At 44.6% G+C, this 20,192-nt stretch overlaps 1 pseudogene; it reads right to left on the reverse strand.

Annotated features, from left to right (window-relative positions):
* Positions 1-269: 269 nt before the first annotated feature.
* On the reverse strand, positions 270-15,439 carry LOC118654408 (annotated as a pseudogene).
* Between the last annotated feature and the right edge of the window lie 4,753 nt (positions 15,440-20,192).

The following is a 20,192-nucleotide window of genomic DNA, read 5'->3' on the forward strand; positions in this document are numbered from 1 at the left end:
CCCCTCCCAGGCCCTCAGTAATCACATGAGACTTCAGGAATGCATCACACAGTTATGATTAAATGATATATCACACAGAACTGATTTGTTAACTATTGCCTCTCCCTTGCCCACTGCCTCTAGCATATTCCCTAGAGTAGTACAGGCAGGGAAGACCTAACTATTGGGAGGAATCTCTAACACTTTTCCAGGGTAGAATTCTGGCTAGCCCAAAAAAGTGTCCTTCTCTTAAGGGTTTTGAGAAACTAGATACTTCAATTTTATTAGTGTCAGCGATTTTTGTTTGGAGAAAATTCAGCTCCAGGATCTGCACAGTTGAATGCAGGAGGTGTTCCACCAATTGTTCCTGTTCCTTCCATTGTAGCAGTGTGGCCAAAACATTTGGTAGTTGGTAGGGGCAATCTCAAGGTTCCATCTGGCATCGTAACGGAAGTTTCTAGAGGAGCTGAGGTATCAGCCGGCATAGGAGCAGGGGGCATGACACTTCTGTTGTTTATGCCCATAGCACCTCCCATAGCCATCTGGACCATTTGTATCTCCTGCTCCCTGGCATCAGGGAAGAAACCCTTGAATTCTTTCTGCTGTCATGGCATCTCTTCTTCATGTTGTCTGTGCTCCTCCCATGGCCTGAGCTCCAGCTGCTTTCGTTTTTGCACTTCTTGATTGTACAGTTTTTCAATCCTCCAAAGTCTTTCATGATGCCTCATCAAATCCTGCCTCATTAGCATGACTTGGTGCTCATGGTGAGCAGCCTCCATCTCCATCTCCAGTTTTTTGAGCTTCCTTGATGTTGTGATACATTTGATCCTGTTGCTGCTTCTCCATCTCAATGAATGCCTTCCAGTGATTGGCATACTCATACTCAAAGGAGCCAGGCTGTGCAAATCTAGGTGGCTCCTCCCTCTCCTTGTGAAATTGCTGGTTCTTCATAACCAGCTTCTCTGGAAGTCCTCCTTCATCATCTAACTGGTCCATCTAACTGCTCCACAGTCACAGGCAGAGGAAATGTGGTAAACAGGAAGGAGCCTTCACTGCTTCTGCCCAGAGCTTTCCAAGCAGCTGTCTTCCCTGAAAATTAAACAATGCCTTTTGCTGAGGGCCTTCCTCAATGATCCACAATAACTATGGCCCTCTCCATCTGGCTGAACACAAAAAAGGCTTCCTCAAGCAGTTTGTTGGACACATACTGAGGAAGGTTTCATACTGTAAGGGATACACTATGGCAGGCAAAGTACACATGCAGCTGCTTTCCACGGAGTGGCATGTTGTCCAGCTCTACTTTAGCAATTTCTGCTAGAGTTTGTGTTTCCAAGCAGATAAAGCCAAAGCCCTTATCATTATGAATGAAGACTTTGCCTGCCTTCCCATATTTCTCAAATATTCCCTCAATTCCTCCTCAGTGATATCAGGAGGAAGATTGTACACAAAGAGCCAGCTACATTAGGTGAAGGTCTTCTCTCCTGGATCCCTAAAATTCTTCAGGTTAATAGTCAAGCCTTCATTTTGGCTGCTGGCTTGCTGCCCTTCTGCAGGTATTGGTGCCGGGGTTGGCTGCTGCTGTTGCTGCTATAGTGATGATGATGCTTCCTTGGAGCATAGTTTTGCTTCTCCAAGTTAAAGGTTTTATTCTCCTTTTTGCACCCCTCTATCGACTGTTCTCACCTCAGACTAATGGCCACCAGAACTAGTTTCAATAGTCTATAGCAGCGGTTCTTAACCTGTGGGTCGCGACCCCTTTGGGGGTCGAACGACCCTTTCACAGGGGTCCCCTAAGACCATCAGAAAACACACATATAATTACATATTGTTTTTGTGATTAATCATTATGCTTTAATTATGTTCAATTTCTAACAATGAAAATACATCCTGCATATCAGATATTTACATTACGATTCATAACAGTAGCAAAATTACAGTTATGAAATAGCAAGGAAAATAATTTTATGGTTGGGGGTCACCACAACATGAGGAACTGTATTAAAGGGTCGTGGCATTAGAAAGGTTGAGAACCACTGGTCTACAGGCTTACTTCCAAGTGCCCATAGTTATCACACAGCCCCAGATATCTACTGTGAGGCCTCACTAAAACTAATAATAATTACTATGTATTGAGAAATGACAATGTGCCAGACATTGTGCTAGGTGCTTTATATAAACATTATCTCATTTAGATCTCAAACTTATGAGGTAAGTACTATGATTCCCCTCATTTTATGGATTAAGAAAGTGAAGCTTAAAGAGGTTAGATAGATTTTATTAAGGCACAAACTCAAGTCCAGTGCCCTTTCCATTACATCACTCTTTTGTCATAGAGTGATAAGAAAGAAAAGGGTATGCCCTGGCTAGCCAAGGCATATCAACCCTAGCAACCAGAGATTCTCACATCACATTTTTAAAAACATTTTTATTGATTTTTAGAGTGAGAGGAGGCAAAGAGAGAAACATCAATGTGAGAGAGAAACATGAATCAGCTGCCTCCTGCACCAACCACCCCCTGGGGGATTAAGCCTGCAACACGGGCATGTGCCCTGACTGAGAATGGAACCAGCAATCTTTTGGTACACGGGACAACCCCTAACTAACTGAACCACACTGGTCAGGGCTCATATCATATTTTTCAGGAATGAACTTGCCAAACGATCTTAAATCTAACCTAAGACAGACTCCACTGATGGTCCAAAGGAAACTGTAAAGATGTTTCTTATCGTTGATATGGGTAAAAGGAGACTTTGGGTTTAACAAGAAGTTTATAGGTGCTTTTAGATGAGGAAACTATAACACATATTTTCTGTGGTAATTTCAAGTGATTTTTGAATTTGCACTTTATTTCTTTTTTAATATATTTTATTGATTTTTTACAGAGAGGAAGGGAGAGGGATAGAGAGTTAGAAATATTGAGGGGAGAAAAAAATTGATCAGCTGCCTCCTGCACACCTCCTACTGGGGATATGCCCTCAACCAAGGTACATGCCCTTGACTGGAATCGAACCTGGGACTCTTCAGTCCATAGGCCGACGCTCTATCCACTGAGCCAAACCAGTTAGGGCTGCACTTTATTTCTATCTAGCCCCTTCCATGATCAATCTGTTACGGAGCTTTAATGCCAACATCGCTTTCATAATCTCTTTACTGATACATCAGTCTGAAGAGTGGCACAAGATTTGAGGGGCACTAAGAAAACTTTAGGATTTGTACATATCCCCCTATTAAATTGCAAGTCCTCTAAAAGGGTAGGCTATTGTCACTTCTTGAATAATCACACAATTTCTTATTGGGATTAGTTCATCCCATTGTTTTCCAATATGAAGGATAAGAACCATGATTATAGGTCATGTTGGATGAAGAATTAGGGGCAAAGGACAAGCTGCAATTGGGATTCTGGAAGGGAGCCACCAAGAGAAGCCTAGGCTCCTTCTCAAATTTATTTAGGGTCAGTGCTGGCCCTCAGCACATGTCTTTCTGTATGGCTAATGAATATAGAGCTCAAACTAAGACCCATTGTCTTCTGTCTATGATTTGTAGGAAGTTGAAGGAGGATGTATATATATATATACCTTGAGGAAGCTCACCCCTGCTGACCCACCCGGGGAAGGGCTTGGTTTCAAGGTTGAGCAGTAAACAGGGCTTATACCAAGTATTTCACACTCTCTCACCTGGATCTCCCTGTGCTAAACAAGATGGATGGCTGAGATCAAGTGGGATTTACAGCCAGAAAAAGGCATTTTCCTCTGTTTATTTACTTTTCAATAAAACTAAGTAGCGCACAGGAGAGTAAAACTAATGATTCTGCCCCTCTTTGGTATGCACTAGGTTTGGTATTATACCCTGAAAGACATAGTCTTGGCCATCAACTTCCCTATCTTCAAATCATAGAATGACAGAGCTGTAGGAAGACTCCTAATTCACATAGTTCCACCCTTAGTTGCACAAACAAGGGACAGAGCAGCTCAGAGAAAGAGATGGATTTGCTCAAGGTCATAAAGTGAGTTAATTGTGGGCTAAAGCCCAGATGTCCTGATTCCTGGATGAGTACTCTTCCAATCCACCACATTGTAACCTCATCAATGGCAGTCCTCCAATTAGGGCCTCTTGGCTTACATCTGTTTCAGGTTCCAAAGTATTCTCCTAGCTGACTTTTGGGGCTCACTTTGTAATCCAAGGCCGTTTGGACAGTGCCTCAGTGTCATCCTGGATTGTTCTTCCCAGATCAACTGCGATACAGGCCAGGATAGAACAGTGCCACAAAATCAGTCCCCCTGGCCTCTGCACTATGAGTAAAGGAAAATGAATGTCTCTGTCTTCTGACTAGGGCTCTCAGATTGCTGAACAGATGTCTGTCTTAAAATGACTCCTTAGATACTAGGCAGAGGAAATATTGGTTACATGTCCTGGTAAGGGAACACAAGCTTTTATAGTGCCAAAGAGCCACTGTTGCCTACCTCCCCCTCTCCCCCACAGGTCCAAATGTACAAAATGTTGAATTTTCCTTGTCAAAGATATGTACAGAGTCCACTACTTGAAACATTCTGGTTAGCCCTCTGTTATTGGAAAATTTGCTTTTAAGTTCAAGCTTGAGCTCTTCTCAGAAGACCTTACCTGTTCTTCTACCAGGCACTAGACTCCCAACACAGTTTTTCCATTCAAATGAAATAACCAGTATTTCCCCAGTCCTGACCAAAAAAAAGAAAATATGTCATTTTGTTTAGCCTTCTGTATTCCATATATTTGCATGCTTCTCCTCCCTGAACCCACCAGCCTGTGGCAACGAATGGGCACTATTTTTGGAGCTAACCTAAGTGAAAGGACAGTGGCACTGGAGTGAGGAATTTGAAAAGGGATTCCTATGTCTCTGGTGCTAGGCTCGGCTCCTATTTCACTCTAAGCCTCAACTCAGTAAAAGTAATCATCTGGTGTTGCTGCCTAATGCTGGAGATGCTTAGTTCCTGCTGGGTCTACTTTCAACAGCTCAAATAGTAGCAGGGTACACAAGTTGGAACATGTTCCTCAGGAAGGGCACATGACATATGGCTACTCACTTAGCAGGGCCAAAACTATTTCTCCCTGGAGGCTGACAGCTGCTCTGCTGAGGCCCTCTGGACAAGCTAGGCAGCCTTCCAAGCTGGGAAAGGCCATTTATTCTCCACTATCACCTTCTACCATCAAAAAAAGAAGCTAGAGTGAGGCTGTCTTCTTACATAGTTCAAGTTAGGGATGGCTTACATGTACTCTATGTGATTCAAGGGATATGCCTAGGACCAGCTTTAGGCAAAGCTGAAAGAGGTGACCATTTACATATTCTGATATAATGGCTTTCCAGTAGGGCTGTAATTATCTCTCCTCCCAAGCCATTATGCTGACAGAAATCTTAGACCAGATATGTAAGTTATGGATTCTGGCATCTCCACCATTTCCTTGTAAGGGAAACTACATGGCCCATGGTTCTTTCTGAAGAAAATAGCCCTAGACTATTCTTTGAAACTTGAATGGTTACTTCTTTAGTCATGGATGGACATCTGACCTGAGGGCACTGAAGCTATTAAATGGTGGATGACTTTGTATGAAGTGGATTAGCTACAAAGCCATGCTTAATAGGGCAATGGGAAGTAGCTAGGACACATCCTTGGAATGCAAGTATGAAAATACTGAGATTTTTTAAAATATATTTTTATTGATTTTTTACAGAGAAGAAGGGAGAGGTATAGAGAGTTAGAAACATCAATGAGAGAGAGAAACATTGATCAGCTGCCTCCTGCACACCCCCTACTGGGGATGTGCCCACAACCAAGGTACATGCCCTTGACCAGAATCGAACCTGGGACCCTTCAGTCCACAGGCCGACGCTCTATCCACTGAGCCAAACCAGTTAGGGCGAGGTTTTTAATTCGTTGGTAGCAGAAGTATAAATAAAAAGGTACTAGACCAAAGCAGAGAACAACTGCAGTGTTGTTGCTTTTTAATGGAAGAACACTTGATACAATTCCAGCTATTGAAGAGATGAGATTCAATTCCTAAAAACTCTCTTAGTTCCTGAATGATGCCAAATCCTGAGTTCCCTTTAGAAGTTTTGAAGACACATTTATTTGTCTTCATGTAGTTGGGGATGAGGCTGAAATATGCAAAAGGGATCCTTCTCTTGAGGGTAATGGGGAAAAACTCATAGCACCAGTGGACTTTTTTTTCCCCTTGGAACTCAACTTAGACTCTTGGTAAGCCCACCAATTTCGTGCATGTCATATAAAAGTCCCATCCTCAGTCCTTTTCTCTAATTCCATCCGTCTGCCCAATTCTAGTCCAAGACTGATCATCACTTGATGTGGCCAGCTTCCCAGGAGGGTGACAGAAGATCATCCTCTCTCTTTCTGAGCATTCCAACCCAGATCAATCCAATCAGGCAGTATACAAGAGACTTCTGTCACCTTGCCTATAGTGGGGGCATGCCAACTTAGCTTTTGCCTTTAGATCTAGGCCAACATGATTGAAGATGCCCAACTCAATTTTCAGGCCTTACACATGGTCCCCACACTGACTAATGTGGGCACCAAGAGGGGTTGGACACAAAGCCAGTGTTGATTTGTGGCAGCTCCAGAGGCCTTTCATGGCATAATAATTATCCTTCCAAGCCTCTTGCCACAAATAGCTAGCATGAGTGATTTTGCAGTATTTTTAAAAGTTGCATAGACAGTCCATTTTTGGGCTTGGTGTTGTGGACAGAATTGTGAAAGAACCCTACCTATCCCAGATTTTACCAAAAGCCAACCCTATCATCTTTTTTCAGTCTGGGATGAATTAGCCTGTGTGGGGAAGCAGAGAAAGATAAATGATACAAGGCCACTGTTTGCAAACCTCTGGCAATCCATGGTGGAAAATATTTGTGACAGATATTTGTGCCATCATATGGTGAGAGCCCAATAGACTTTCTTCTAGAAAAAGAACCTAGATTTTAGTCTCCCTCAAGTAGGTCCATCTGAACCAGTTTTTGAAATTCACCCTCCATTTTTGATATTTATGATGGAGATTGGCTAGGCCTGCAATTATGGAGAAAGGGTGCTCTAGGTGACATCTCTAGAATCTCTGCAGATAGTGGGAGAAATGGCCATGGAAGTTATAGGATGATTACAGGACCCAAGGGACTAAGCCAAATCTCGTTTCACTGCTGAATCCACAAAAGAAAAATCAATTTTGTAGCTTCAGTTACAGAAAAAGTGAAAACTTTAAAGTTATGTAACTCTTGATTTTTCTTGATGTACTGAAATTTCACTGAAAATTCTGGAGATAGAGGAAGGGAAGAAGAAAGCATTGAAACTGAACAAATCAATCACACACAAAATAATGTTGCACATATTTCTTGGACTTATCTCTACCACTTATGAATTGGGCAAGGATGAAATGACATCTTGGTTTCACAATTGAAGAGTTTATATGCCCTCTTGCTTTATCTCCACTTACTGTTTGAGTTTGGCTTTAAAGGGATTTATGTGACACTTCTCCTAGAACAGTGGTTGGCAAACTGCGGCTTGCAAGCCACATGCGGCTCTTTGGCCCCTTGAGTGTGGCTCTTCCACAAAATATTGACTTCTGCGCATGGGCCACAAAGTTTCAATCGCACTGTACATGCGTGCCTGCATGTGGTATTTTGTGGAAGAGCCACACTCAAGGGGCCAAAGAGCCGCATGTGGCTCGCCAGCTGCAGTTTGCTGACCACTGTCCTAAAATATCTGATTAGCTTACATTTTATAGTCAAAAGCAGATAGGGAGTCACCTGTGGCAAGGCCAGGCTTAATAACCCTGTTCTAGACAGGAGGAGCCATTGGCCAAAGGGCTATTCCTTCCTTCCTGAGCCCTCATAACCCATATGAGCTTGTTTGCCTCCCTAACTGGGCCAGAAACCTGGGATCCATGTCTTATTCAGCAGTCCCAAGAATAGCTTCATTTGTCAATGGTCCTACTCTCCAAAGTACCCATTACTAGATACATGAAATCAGGTTTAATTTTAGAAGCACAGAACATCTGACCCAGAAAAGTCCTTAAAAATCAACTTTCCCAGAAGAATGTGAAAAATAACTATAGAACAAATCATAAGAATTAGCATATTACCATTGTGCAACCATCTTAATAACGGATTCAGGCAATGATCAACAATATATGCTGAAACTTTAGGGCACAAGACCATGTTAGTTTGATTTTTTTTAATGGTGGTGTCTGCCCAGTTTCTCCATTGTCACTGTATCTTTCCCCCTTTGAAATTTCAAACCTAATATCACTGGCAATGGAGCAAATTTATGTATGTGGCTCTTAATGTAATAAGTCGGTAAGGACACCTTATTTATGTAACATCTTTAAAATTAAAAGCCAAGAAAAAAGTACCTTTTTGTAAAAATTGGGAAATTGATACCCAAAGAGGAGAAGGAACTGAATAAAAAACTGGAATTAGCCTCCTAGTGTGCCATCTAGTTCCAACCATGATGATGTTGCTGCTGATACATTCATTTTTTTAACAAACATTTTTATGAGTTCCTGTTATGTCCTAGGTAGTGTGCTTGGCACTCTGGAGTAATCAGTGAATAAACAAAAGATCTCTGCCTTCATAGGGCTTAAATTTATCTTCATATTTTTTAAAATATATTTTTATTGATTTCAGAGAGGAAGGGAGAGAGAGAGATAGAAACATCAATGATGAGGGAGAATCATTGACTGGCTGACCCTGCATGCCCCCCACTGGGGATCAAGCCCACATCCCAGGCATGTGCCCTTGACTGAAATCGAACCCAGGACCCTTCAGTCCACAGGCCGATGGTCTATCCACTGAGCCAAACCAGCCAGGGCTATCTTCATATTTTTTATCTTTACTCTCTTCATTCCCATTCTCATCCTTGCCATTTCATTGTATTTAGCACCTTTTAAATTTGTGGTCCTTTGCAGAGAGACTCCTAAATGGATATATCTCCAGGACATGGCACAGAGTAAGTGCTTAATAAATAGTTGTTGAATTAATGAATGTGCATGTGTGTGTGCACAGGTTAAGACTGAGTGTATATCGCCACTCCATGTCTGCACTTTAGCTCAATTTATTCCCCCTTCTTGGAATAGCATCTCCACTTCTTTACCCAGTAAGGAAGCCTCATTTCTTCAATGACATCTTCCCAAGAGGATCTACCCTCTTAACAACTCTAGTGTTTACCACTCATTTGATTCTCATCACACACAGTATTATGGCAGTTTGGGGATTATTGTTTGGTTATTTTATTTTATTTTTTAAACGTTATTTATTTTCTCTTCATTTTATTTTTTCCATCATCATTTATCCCCCACTATACCTTCTTCCACCTCCACTGACACCCCTCCTGCTCTTCAATCACCACACTGTTGTCCGTGTCCATGAGTTCTTTCTAATTTTCTTTCTTTTTTGCTCAATGCCTCCAACATCCACAATAACCCAGAGCTGTTTTCCTGCTCTCTATCTGTGAGTCGGTCTCTATTTTGCTTGTTAGTTCAGTTTGTTCACTAAATTCCACATATGAGTGAAATCATATAGTACTAGTCTTTCTTTGACTGGTTTGTTTCACTTAACATAATATTCTCCAGGTCCATCCATGCTACTGCAAAGGGTAAAATTTTCTTCCTTTTTATGGCCAAGTAGTATTCCATTGTGTAAATGTACCATAGCTGTTTTATCATTTACTGATGGGCACTTGGGCTGCTTCCAAATCTTGGCTTTTATAAATAATTCTGCAATGAACATAGGGGTGCATATATTTTTTTCATCTCAGCTCTGTCATTTGCTGGCTGTGTGACTTTAATCAAGTTACTGAATCTCTGGTCCCTAGTTTCTATCTATCAAAGATAATAATAATGGTACTACCTCCAAGAATATTGTGAAGATTAAATGGAGTGATGCATGCAGAGCACTTAGAACAGTGACTGGCACTTAGTTGGTGCTCTGTCAGTGATAGGAGAGAAATTTCCAAATCAAAATATTGGGGCACTGGGGGAATTCCAAAATGGCAGCAGAGTAAGTGGAAGCTACACTGACAGTCTCCTAGTACTAAACTGGAATTACAACTAAAATACAGAAAAACCATCCTGAATAATCAACTGAAGACTAGCTGGAGAGATGGAAAGTGGATACCACATAGAGACTGGTAGGAAGGGCGGAGGCAAGAAAGGGCTGACTGAGCTCCCACAGGCAGCAACTGAAGTTCCAGAGGCATAATTAAGCTGTGGGGTTCCCACTGAGAACTCTAGGGTCTAAACCCCAAGCTGGGCCCTCAGCCCAGAGCACCCAAACTGAGAAGGGTGCCCACATAGCATCCAGCTGTGAAAAGCAGCAGGGTTGTGCCTTCCAGAGAGAGATGGCTGGAAATGCAGGCACCCTCTTAAAGGGTCAATGCACAAAATTCCCTGTGCAGCCACTCACCTTGGGCTCCAGCAGAGGGAGGACAGAGTGTACTAGAGCTGTGTGAGCAGAATCCAGGGCTGGGGGCTCTGAGGTTAGAGCTCAGAAGGCAGCCATCCCAGTTTCCTGTGCTGAACAATTCCCTCATACTGCAGAGGACAACTTTCTCCAGCAGACCTTTACCATCTAGGCAGCTTTTACCTTGGGGATGAAGCAATTGCCCCACCCTATTAGGAAACCTCTTGCCCACCCAGTGGTCAATAGCCTGCAGATCAAGGCGGATCTCTGGAGCCTTTGAGTCTTTGCCTGATCTCCTTCTGGGACTGGAGATAGGAAAAGCAGACATTGGTGCACATTTTGGTCCTTTCCAAAGGCACCCAGCCCCAGCAGAGGGAGCCACAAACTGTGGATTGCTGATAGCTCCATACAGGGTACTCAGGGCCAGTTACAAAGAGCTTCTGACATTGTCCTGTCCTAGAGATTTGGAGTCATAGATCTACCTAATACATAGACACAAATCCAAACAGGCAGCCAAAACGGGGAAATAAAAAAAAAACAGGCCCCAAATAAAAGAACAAGAGAATTCTCAAGAAGAAGAGCTAAATGAAATGGAGATAAGAAATTTATCAGATACAGAGTTCAGAATAATGATGGCAAGGATGCTCAACAGCATGAGAAAAGATATAGCAATTATGAAAAGAGACTAGTCAAAAATGTAGAATAACATTGGGCCCATCTGGCACGGCTCAGTGATTGAATGTCGACCTATGAACCAAGAGGAAACAGTTTGAATTCCTGGTCAGGGCACATGCCTAGGTAGTGGGCTCTATCCCCAATGTGGGGCATGCAGGAGGCAGCTGATAAATGATTCTCTCTCATCATTGATGTTTCTATTTGTCTCTCCCTCTTCCTTCCTTCCTCTCTGAAATCAGTAATAATTTTTTTAACTTTAAAAAAAGAACACATTAGAAGGAATACACAGGAGATTAAGGGAAGGTGAGGATTGGATCAGTAAATTAGAAGATAGGGTAGAAAAAAAACCACTCAATCAGAGAACCAAAAAATAAAAATAATAATAAAAACAATGAAAAAAACAGGAGGGAGCTGTGGGAAAACATGAAACAATATTCACATCATAGGAGTGCCAGAAGGTGACGACAGTGAGCAAGGGATAGCGAACCTGTTTGAAGGAATAATGGCAGAAACTTCCCTAATCTGGTGAAGAAAAAAGTCACAGGAGTTCAGGAAGCACAGGGAGTCCCAAGCAAGGATACTCCAAACAGGCCATATCCAGACACATCATAATTAAAATGCCAAAAATTAAAGACGAAGAATCTGAGGAGAAACCAAGATGGCGGCATAGGTTAATGCCGGAGATTGCTGCCTCAAACAACCAATCAAAAATACAACTAAAAGACGGAACAGACATCATCCAGAACCACAGGAAGGCTGGCTGGGTGGAAATTCTACAACTAGGAGGAAAGAGAATATCATACCCAGACTCAGAGGAGGCGCAGTGCTGAAGTGAAATACTCAGGTGCGGAGTGCACGCGGAGCAGGCTGGAGGAGGATGGCGTGGTTGTTGTTTTCAATAGGGAGGGAGTTTCAGACTCTGAGCTCCAGATCCGGGCGAGTCTCTAGGGACCCAGACTCAAACGGGAGAAGCGAGACTGTCTGGCTTCGGTCAGAACTCGAAGGCAGCTTTCTCTCCGAGGTTTGCAGTGGTTGCTGGGACTCTGTGAGGCAGAGCCCCTAGGGACGGAACTGAGAGAAGCCATAACTGCTCGCTCCAGCCCTCCCTGTAGATCCCAGGGGACCTGCCCTGCCCAAGCCCTGCGCAGAGCCATTTGCCAGATAGCCTCAGGCAAACGCGAGATTAGCACCACCCTAGAGATCCAGCACAGAAGCTCTCCCACTGCAGACAGCTGACTCTCATAGCCAGTTAGCCTGGAGGTCAAATCACCCCCGGTATTGCAGACAACAATCAAGGCTTAACTACAACAAGACTGCGTACAAAGACCACTAGGGGGTGCACCAAGAAAAGATAAAAAAATGCGGAGACAAAGAAACAGGACGCAAATGTCAGAAATGGAAGATAAAGAGCTCAAAACCACACTTTTAAGGTCTCTCAAGAACTGTCTAGAAGCTGCCGATAAACTTAGTAAGGCCCTCGAAAAGACTGGTGAGACCGCCGATAAATGTAGTGAGATCCTCAAGAAATCTAATGAGACCCTCGATGTTGTGATAAAGAACCAACTAGAAATTAAGCATACACTGACTGAAATAAAGAATACTATACAGACACCCAACAGCAGACCAGAGGAGCACAAGAATCAAGTCAAAGATTCGAAATGCGAAGAAGCAAAAAACACCCAACTGGAAAAGCGAAATGAAAAAAGAATCTGAAAATACGAAGATAGTGTAAGGAGCCTCTGGGACAGCTTCAAGCGTACCAACATCAGAATTATAGGGGTGCCAGAAGAAGAGAGAGAGCAAGGTATTGAAAACCTGTTTGAAGAAATAATGACAGAAAACTTCCCCCACCTGGTGAAAGAAATAGACTTACAGGTCCAGGAAGCGCAGAGAACCCCAAACAAAAGGAATCCAAAGAGGACCACACCAAGACACATCATCATTAAAATGCCAAGAGCAAAAGACAAAGAGAATCTTAAAAGCAGCAAGAGAAAGAAACTCAGTTACCTACAAGGGAGTACCCATATGACTGTCAGCTGATTTCTCAACAGAAACTTTGCAGGCCAGAAGGGAGTGGCAAGAAATATTCAAAGTGATGAATACCAAGAACCTACAACCAAGATTACTTTATCCAGCAAAGCTATCATTCAGAATTGAAGGTCAGAGAAAGAGCTTCACAGATAAGGAAAAGCTAAAGGAATTCATCACCACCAAACCAGTATTATATGAAATGCTGAAAGGTATCCTTTAAGAAGAGGAAGAAGAAAAAGGTAAAGATACAAATTATGAACAACAAACATGCATCTATCAACAAGTGAATCTAAGAATCAAGTGAATAAATAATCTGGTGATCATAACAGAATCAGGGACATAGAAAGGGAATGGACTGACTATTCTTGGGGGGGAAAGGGGTGTGGGAGGTGCGGGAAGAGATTGGACAAAAATCGTGCACCTATGGATGAGGACAGTGGGTGGGGAGTGAGGGCGGAGGGTGGGGCAGGAACTGGGAGGAGGGGAGTTATGGGGGGAAAAAAGAGGAACAAATGTAATAATCTGAACAATAAAGATTTAATTAATTAAAAAATGTATTTCAGAGAAGAGAAAAAAAAAAAGACGAAGAATCTTAAAGGCAGCAAGAGAAAAGCAATTTGTTACCTACAAAGGAGTTCCTATAAGGTTATTTGCTGATTTTTTTTTTACCAGGAACTCTACAGGCCAGAAGGAAATGGCATGAAGTATTCAAGGTAATGAAACACAAGGATCTGAAACCAAGATTATTATATTCAGCAAGGCTATCATTCAAAATAGATGGTGAAATAAAGAGTTTCCCAGACCAAAAAAAAAAAAAAAAGGCTAAAGGAATTTATCACCACCAAACTAGCACTGCAAGAAATGCTAAAGGGACTACTGTAATGCTACCATCAACAAATGACAAGTGCTGGTGAGGATGTGGAGAAAAAGGAACCCTAGTATACTGCTGGTGGGAATGCAGACTGGTGCAGTCACTATGGAAAACAGTATGGAGTTACCTCCAAAAATTAAATATGGAACTGCCATTTGAACCAGTGATCCCACTTCTAGGAATATATCTTAAGAAACCCAAAACACCAATCAGAAAGAATGTATGCACCCCTATGTTCATAGCAGTATAATTTACAATAGCTAAAATCTGGAAACAGCCCAAGTGCCCATCAGTAGATGCATGGATAAAAAAAGCTGTGATACATTTACACCATTGAATATTATACAGCAGTAAAAAATAAGTATTTCTTACCCTTTGAGATAGCATGGAGAGACCTGGAGAGTATTATGCTAAGCAAAATAACCAGTCAGAGAAAGATAAGTATTACATGATCTCACTCATATGCGGAATCTAATGAACAAACTAAACTGATGAACAAAATAGATACAGAGATGTAGAAGCATGGAGCAGACTGTTGAATCTCAGAGGGAAGGTGGGGGTGGGAGATCAACCAAAGAACTTGTATGCATATATGCATAACCCATAGACACAGACAACCCATGGACTTCAGAACTATTGGTGAAGGCCTGGGGTAGGGAGTGATGGCAGGCTAGAAGGGGTCAATGGGGAAAAACATGGGCATGTATAATACTTCCAATAATAAAGATTTTTAAAAAATATTGGGACACTGAAGAACACATGTCCTTTGGGGGATTCAGGGTTTTAGAATGTTTGAGATTGGTACTTTTCTAGAAAAGTCAGTTTCTGTGCCTAGGAAATAGCTTTCATTCTGCTCTTTGCCACCTAGTCTTGAAAACTCTGCCCAATGGCTTGATCAAGTGCAAATCTACCTCTTATTGGGGAAAAATGAGACTCAAAGACACTAGGACCTGGCAGGAAGCTCAGAATGTAGCTAATGCAATCAACCGCCTCCCCACCTTCATGCATAACCACCCAAAGGACCCAGAAGCTCAGAAAAAGAAACTGTATTGCTCAAAGTTACACATTAATCTCATAGTGGAACATTGGTTTTTCCCTCTTAATCTTTCCCCTGAGCCTTTATAAGTAAGGGTTTAAAAAGAAAATGTGTGCAGCACAAAACAGACTGTTAAAAAACCACAAATCCAGGACACTTAAGCTATTACCTCAGGGTCTCGACTTCAGAACTATTGAAATTTTGTGCCAGATAACTCTTTGTTGTGGGGACTTTCTTGTTCATGTTTAGCAGCATCCCTGGCCTCTACCTAACAGATGCCAATAGTAAAAATGTTTCCAACATTGCTGGATGCTCTATGCAGCTAGGGGCTAGGGGCAAATGGCAAAATCACCTCAAGTTGAGAACCATTGCTGAATAGGAGGAGCACTGCAAACTCAGCTTCCGCCTTGGCCATCTTCTGAACTCTCAACTATACTGTCTCCAGTGGTGATATAAGCTAGCCCCATGGTTGATGGCTCCCATGTGTGCATCTCTAGCTTTGACCTTGCCTATCCACTCTTGTTTCATATATTCACTGCCTACTTGACATCTTTCTTGCACATGTCATTGGCATCTCAGACAGTATGTTTAATACCAAACTCCTGATTCTTGACTCTGCTCTTTTCCCATCTTATTCTTGCTCATATTCATTCATTCATTCTTACATTATACAATATTACAAACCTACTGTATGAACTTCCTGTGGCTGCTGTAACAGATTACCAGAAACTTGGTAAGGCTTAAAACAATAGAAATTTATTCTCTTATAGTTCTGAAGGCTAGAAGTCCCAAATCAAGGTCTCAGTAGAACTGTGCTCTCTCCAAAGGCTTTAGGAGAGTCTTTCCTTGCCTCTTTCAATTTATGGTACTTACAGGCATGTCTTGACTTGTGACTGTGTCACTCCAGTCTCTGTCTTCATATAGCCTTCTCATTTTCCTCTCACCTCTGTATGTCTCTTGTAAGGACACTTCTCATTGGATTTAAGGCCCACCCAAATAATTCATATGATCTCATCTCAATATCTTTAACTTAATTACATCTGCAAAGACCCTTTTCCCAAATATGGTCACACTCAGAGGTTCTTTTTTTTTAATATATTTTATTGATTTTTTACAGAGAGAAAGGGAGAGGGATAGAGAGTTAGAAACACAGAGCAGAGAGAAACATCAATTCAGCTGCCTCCTGCACACCCCCTACTGGGGATGTGCCTGCAACCAAGGTACATACCCTTGACCGGAATCGAGCCTGGGACCTTTCAGTTGGCAGGCCTACGCTCTATCCACTGAGCCAAACCAGTTACGGCGACACTCAGAGGTTCTTGAGGTTAGGACATGGACATATATTTTAGGGGCCATTATTCAACTTATCATGCCTATTATGTACCAGGGATGTTATAAGCACTGAGGATGTAGTAGAAAACAAAGCAAAGTACCTGATCTCATGGAAATTATACTATATTATAGGGGTATAGATAATAATAGATAGCTATTTAATATATGACTCAGAATATAAAATATAACATGTAATGCCACAATATAATTAACATAATGATAGTGTAATATATTATAATATATAATCCTATCTAATAAAAGAGAAACATGGTAATTGGCCTTACGTCTGCTACCCTTCCCATTGGCTAATCAGGGCGATATGCAAATTAACTGCCAGCCAAGATGGCAGTCGGCAGCCAGGCAGCTTGAAGTGAACATGAGGCTTGCTTGCTTCAGTGACGGAGGAAACCAATGTTCCCTGCCTGCCTTGCCAGCCTCTGAGCTTGCAGTTTGAAACATTGTAACAAATATAGAAGCTAAACAAAACCCCAGAAACCTGCTTTCAGCCAGCCGGGATCTCAGAGCTGGAGTTGATACAGTGTTTCGAGATTATAGAACCCAAACAAACCAGATACCTGCTTTCAGCAGCAGAGGCCTCAGAGCTGGAGCATGAGTTAAAGCTGGCCCAGAAAAAAAGGAGCAGTTGGGAGCTTCAGTCATCCACCAGCCTGAAAACAGCCCTCAGCCCCTCACCCAGACTGGCCAGGCACCCCAGTGGGGACCCTCACCCTGAAGGGTGTGTGACCAGCTGCAAACAGCCATCATCCCCTCATCCAGGCTGGCCAGGCACCCAAGCGGGACTCCCACCCTGATCCAGGACACCCTTCAGGGCAAACCAGCCGGCCCCCACCCATGCACCAGGCCTCTATCCTATATAGTAAAAGGGTAATATGCGTCCCGGCACCGGGATCAACATGACAGGGGGCAGCGCCCAAACCCCCTGATCACCCTGCGGCTCTGTGTGTGACAGGGGGCGGGTCCACAACCTCCCTATCTGCTCTGCTCTGTTAGTGACAGGGGAAGGCGCCCCAACCCCCTGATCAGCCCTGCTCTGTGCCTGATAGGGGGGAGCTCCCCAACCCCCTGATTACCCTTCAGCTCTGTGTGTGACAAGCTCTGTGTGCGCCCCAACCCCCTGATCGGCCCTGCTCTGTGGGTGATACAGGGCAGCGCCCCAACCCCCCCCCCCCCACGGGCCCTGCTCTGTGTGTGACGGGGTAGAGCCATAACCTCCCCATCGTCCCTGCCCTGAGTGTGACAGTGGCGGCCCCCCAACCCCCTGATCAGCCCTGCTCTGTGGGTGATAGAGGGCGGTGCCCCAACCCCCTGATCCACCCTGCTCTGTGTGTGACAGGGGGCAGTTCCCCAACTCCCCTATCGGCCCTACTCTGTGAGTGACAGAGGGGAGCTCCTCAACCCCCTGATGGGCCCTTCTCTGTGCATGACGGGGGGGAGCTTCCCAACCCCCTGATGGTCCCTGCTCTGTGAGTGACAGGGGGCAGCGCCCCAACCCCCTGATTGGCCCTGCTCTGTGCGTGACAGGGGGTGGTGCCGCAACCTCCCCATTGACCCTGCCTTGAGTGTGACAGGGGGCGGTGCCCCAACCCCCCAATCAGCCCTACCCTGAGAGTGACTGAGGGTGGCATCGCAACCTCCTACTCCGTCCTGCTCTGTGCATGACAGGGGACGGCGCCCCAACTCCCCAATGGGTCCTGCTCTGAGCCCGACCAGAGGCTGCACCTAGGGATTGGGCCTGTCCTCTGCCACCTGGGAGCAGGCCTAAGCCAGCAGGTCGTTATATCCCGAAGGGTCCCAGACTGGGAGAGGGCACAGGCAGGGCTGAGGGGTCCTCCCTCCCCCCGAGTGCACAAATTTTTGTGCACCAGGCCTCTAGTATATTAATAAAAGCATAACATGCTAATTAGACTGGAGAGCCAAACGACCTTTCAGACATCATTCTGGACGTCCTTCCAGACAAAGCTGTGATGGTGGGGACAGAGGCACTTAGGTGAGTGATTAGGGGTGATGAGGCAGGCAGGCAGATGCAGTTAGGGAGGATCTGCAGACAGGCAAGTGGTCAGGGGTGATCAGGCAGGAAAGCAGAATGGTTAGGGGTGATCAGGCAGGCAGGCAAGTGGTTAGGGGCAATCAGGCAGGCAGGTAGAGGGGGTTAGGGGCAATGAGGCAGGCAGGCGAGCAGTTAGGGGTGATGAGGCAGGCAGGGTAGTGGTTAGGGGTGATGAGCAGGCAGGCAGTATGATTAGGGGTGATCAGGCAGGCAGAGTGGTTAGGGGCAATCAGGCAGGCCGGCAGGCCAGCAGTTAGGAGCCAGTGGTCCCAGATTGCAAGATGGTTGTCCGACTGCCCACAGGGATCAGGCTTAAACCGGCAGTCAGACATCTCCTGAGAGGTCCCAGATTCCAAGAGGCTGCAGGCCAGGCTCAGGAACCCTCTGCCCTCCATGCATGAATTTTGTGCACTGGGCCTCTAGTATAATATAATATAACATAACATAACATAACATAACATAACATAACATAACATAACATAACATAATAATATAATACAGTATAGGGCAAAAGTAGGTTTATAGTTGTTCATTTGGAAAATAATGCAATAATTAATAATGATATAAGAATAAACTGTGTTTTGCGTACTTACAACTGTAAAACTACTTTTGACCAATCCTATATAATATAATATAATATAATATAATATAATATAATATAATCCTATATAATAAAGAGGTGATATGCAAATTGACTGTCATGCCCTCACCCAAGATGGCCGCCCCCATATGGGCACAAGATGTCTGCCCCATGTGGTCACAAGATGTCCACATCAAGATGGCTGGAAGGGGAAAAGGGCAGTTGAGGGGACCAGGCCTGCAGGGGAGGGCAGTTAGGGGTGAGCAGGCCAGCAGGAGAGGGCAGTTGGGGAAACTGGACTGGCAGGGGAGGGCAGTTGGGGGCAATCGAGCTGGCAGGGGAGGGCAGTTGGGGGGGGGACCGGGCCTGCAGGGGATGGCAGTTAAGGGTGAGAAGGCCTGCAGGAGAGGGCAGTTGGGGTGACCGGGCTGGCAGGGGAGGGCAGTTGGGGGGGGGCAGGCCTGCAGGGGATGGCAGTTAAGGGTGAGAAGGCCTGCAGGAGAGGGCAGTTGGGGTGACCGGGCTGGCAGGAGAGGGCAGTTGGGGACCAGGCTTGCAAAGGAGGGTAGTTGGGGGGGGACCAGGACTACAGAGGAGGGCAGTTGGGGGGGATCAGGCCTGCAGGGGAGGGCAGTTGGGGGTGATTGGGCTGGCAGGGGAGCAGTTAGGCGTTGATCAGTGATTAGGGGTGATAAGGCTGGCAGGGGAGTGGTTAGGGGGTGATCAGGCTGGTAGGCAGAAGCAGTTAGGGGCAATCAGGCAGGCAGGCAGGTGAATGGTTAGGAACCAGCAGTCCGGGATTGTGAGAGGGATGTCCAACTGCCAGTTTAGACCCTATTCCTATGGAATCAGGCCTAAATCGGCAGTCAAACATCCCCCGAGGTGTGCCAGATTAGAGAGGGTGCAGGCTGGGCTGACAGACACCCCCCCAGTGCAAAAATTTCATGCACCGGGCCTCTAGTATAATATAACTAGAGGCCCAGTGCAAGAAATTTGTGCATGGGGGTGGGGATCCCTCAGCCTGGCCTGCAACGACACAGTGTTCCATGCCTGGCCTGGCCAACGGCCTTCTGCTGCCAGGCATGGAACACTTGCCTCGTCGCAGGAGCAACGACACAAAGTTCCCCCCACACACACACCCGGGAACTTTTGCGTTCCATGCCCGCTGCCCAGAGGCCCTCTGTAGCT

This window comes from Myotis myotis, unplaced genomic scaffold (genome assembly GCF_014108235.1).
Source record: "Myotis myotis isolate mMyoMyo1 unplaced genomic scaffold, mMyoMyo1.p scaffold_m19_p_4, whole genome shotgun sequence".
NCBI classification, from domain to species: Eukaryota; Metazoa; Chordata; class Mammalia; order Chiroptera; family Vespertilionidae; genus Myotis; species Myotis myotis.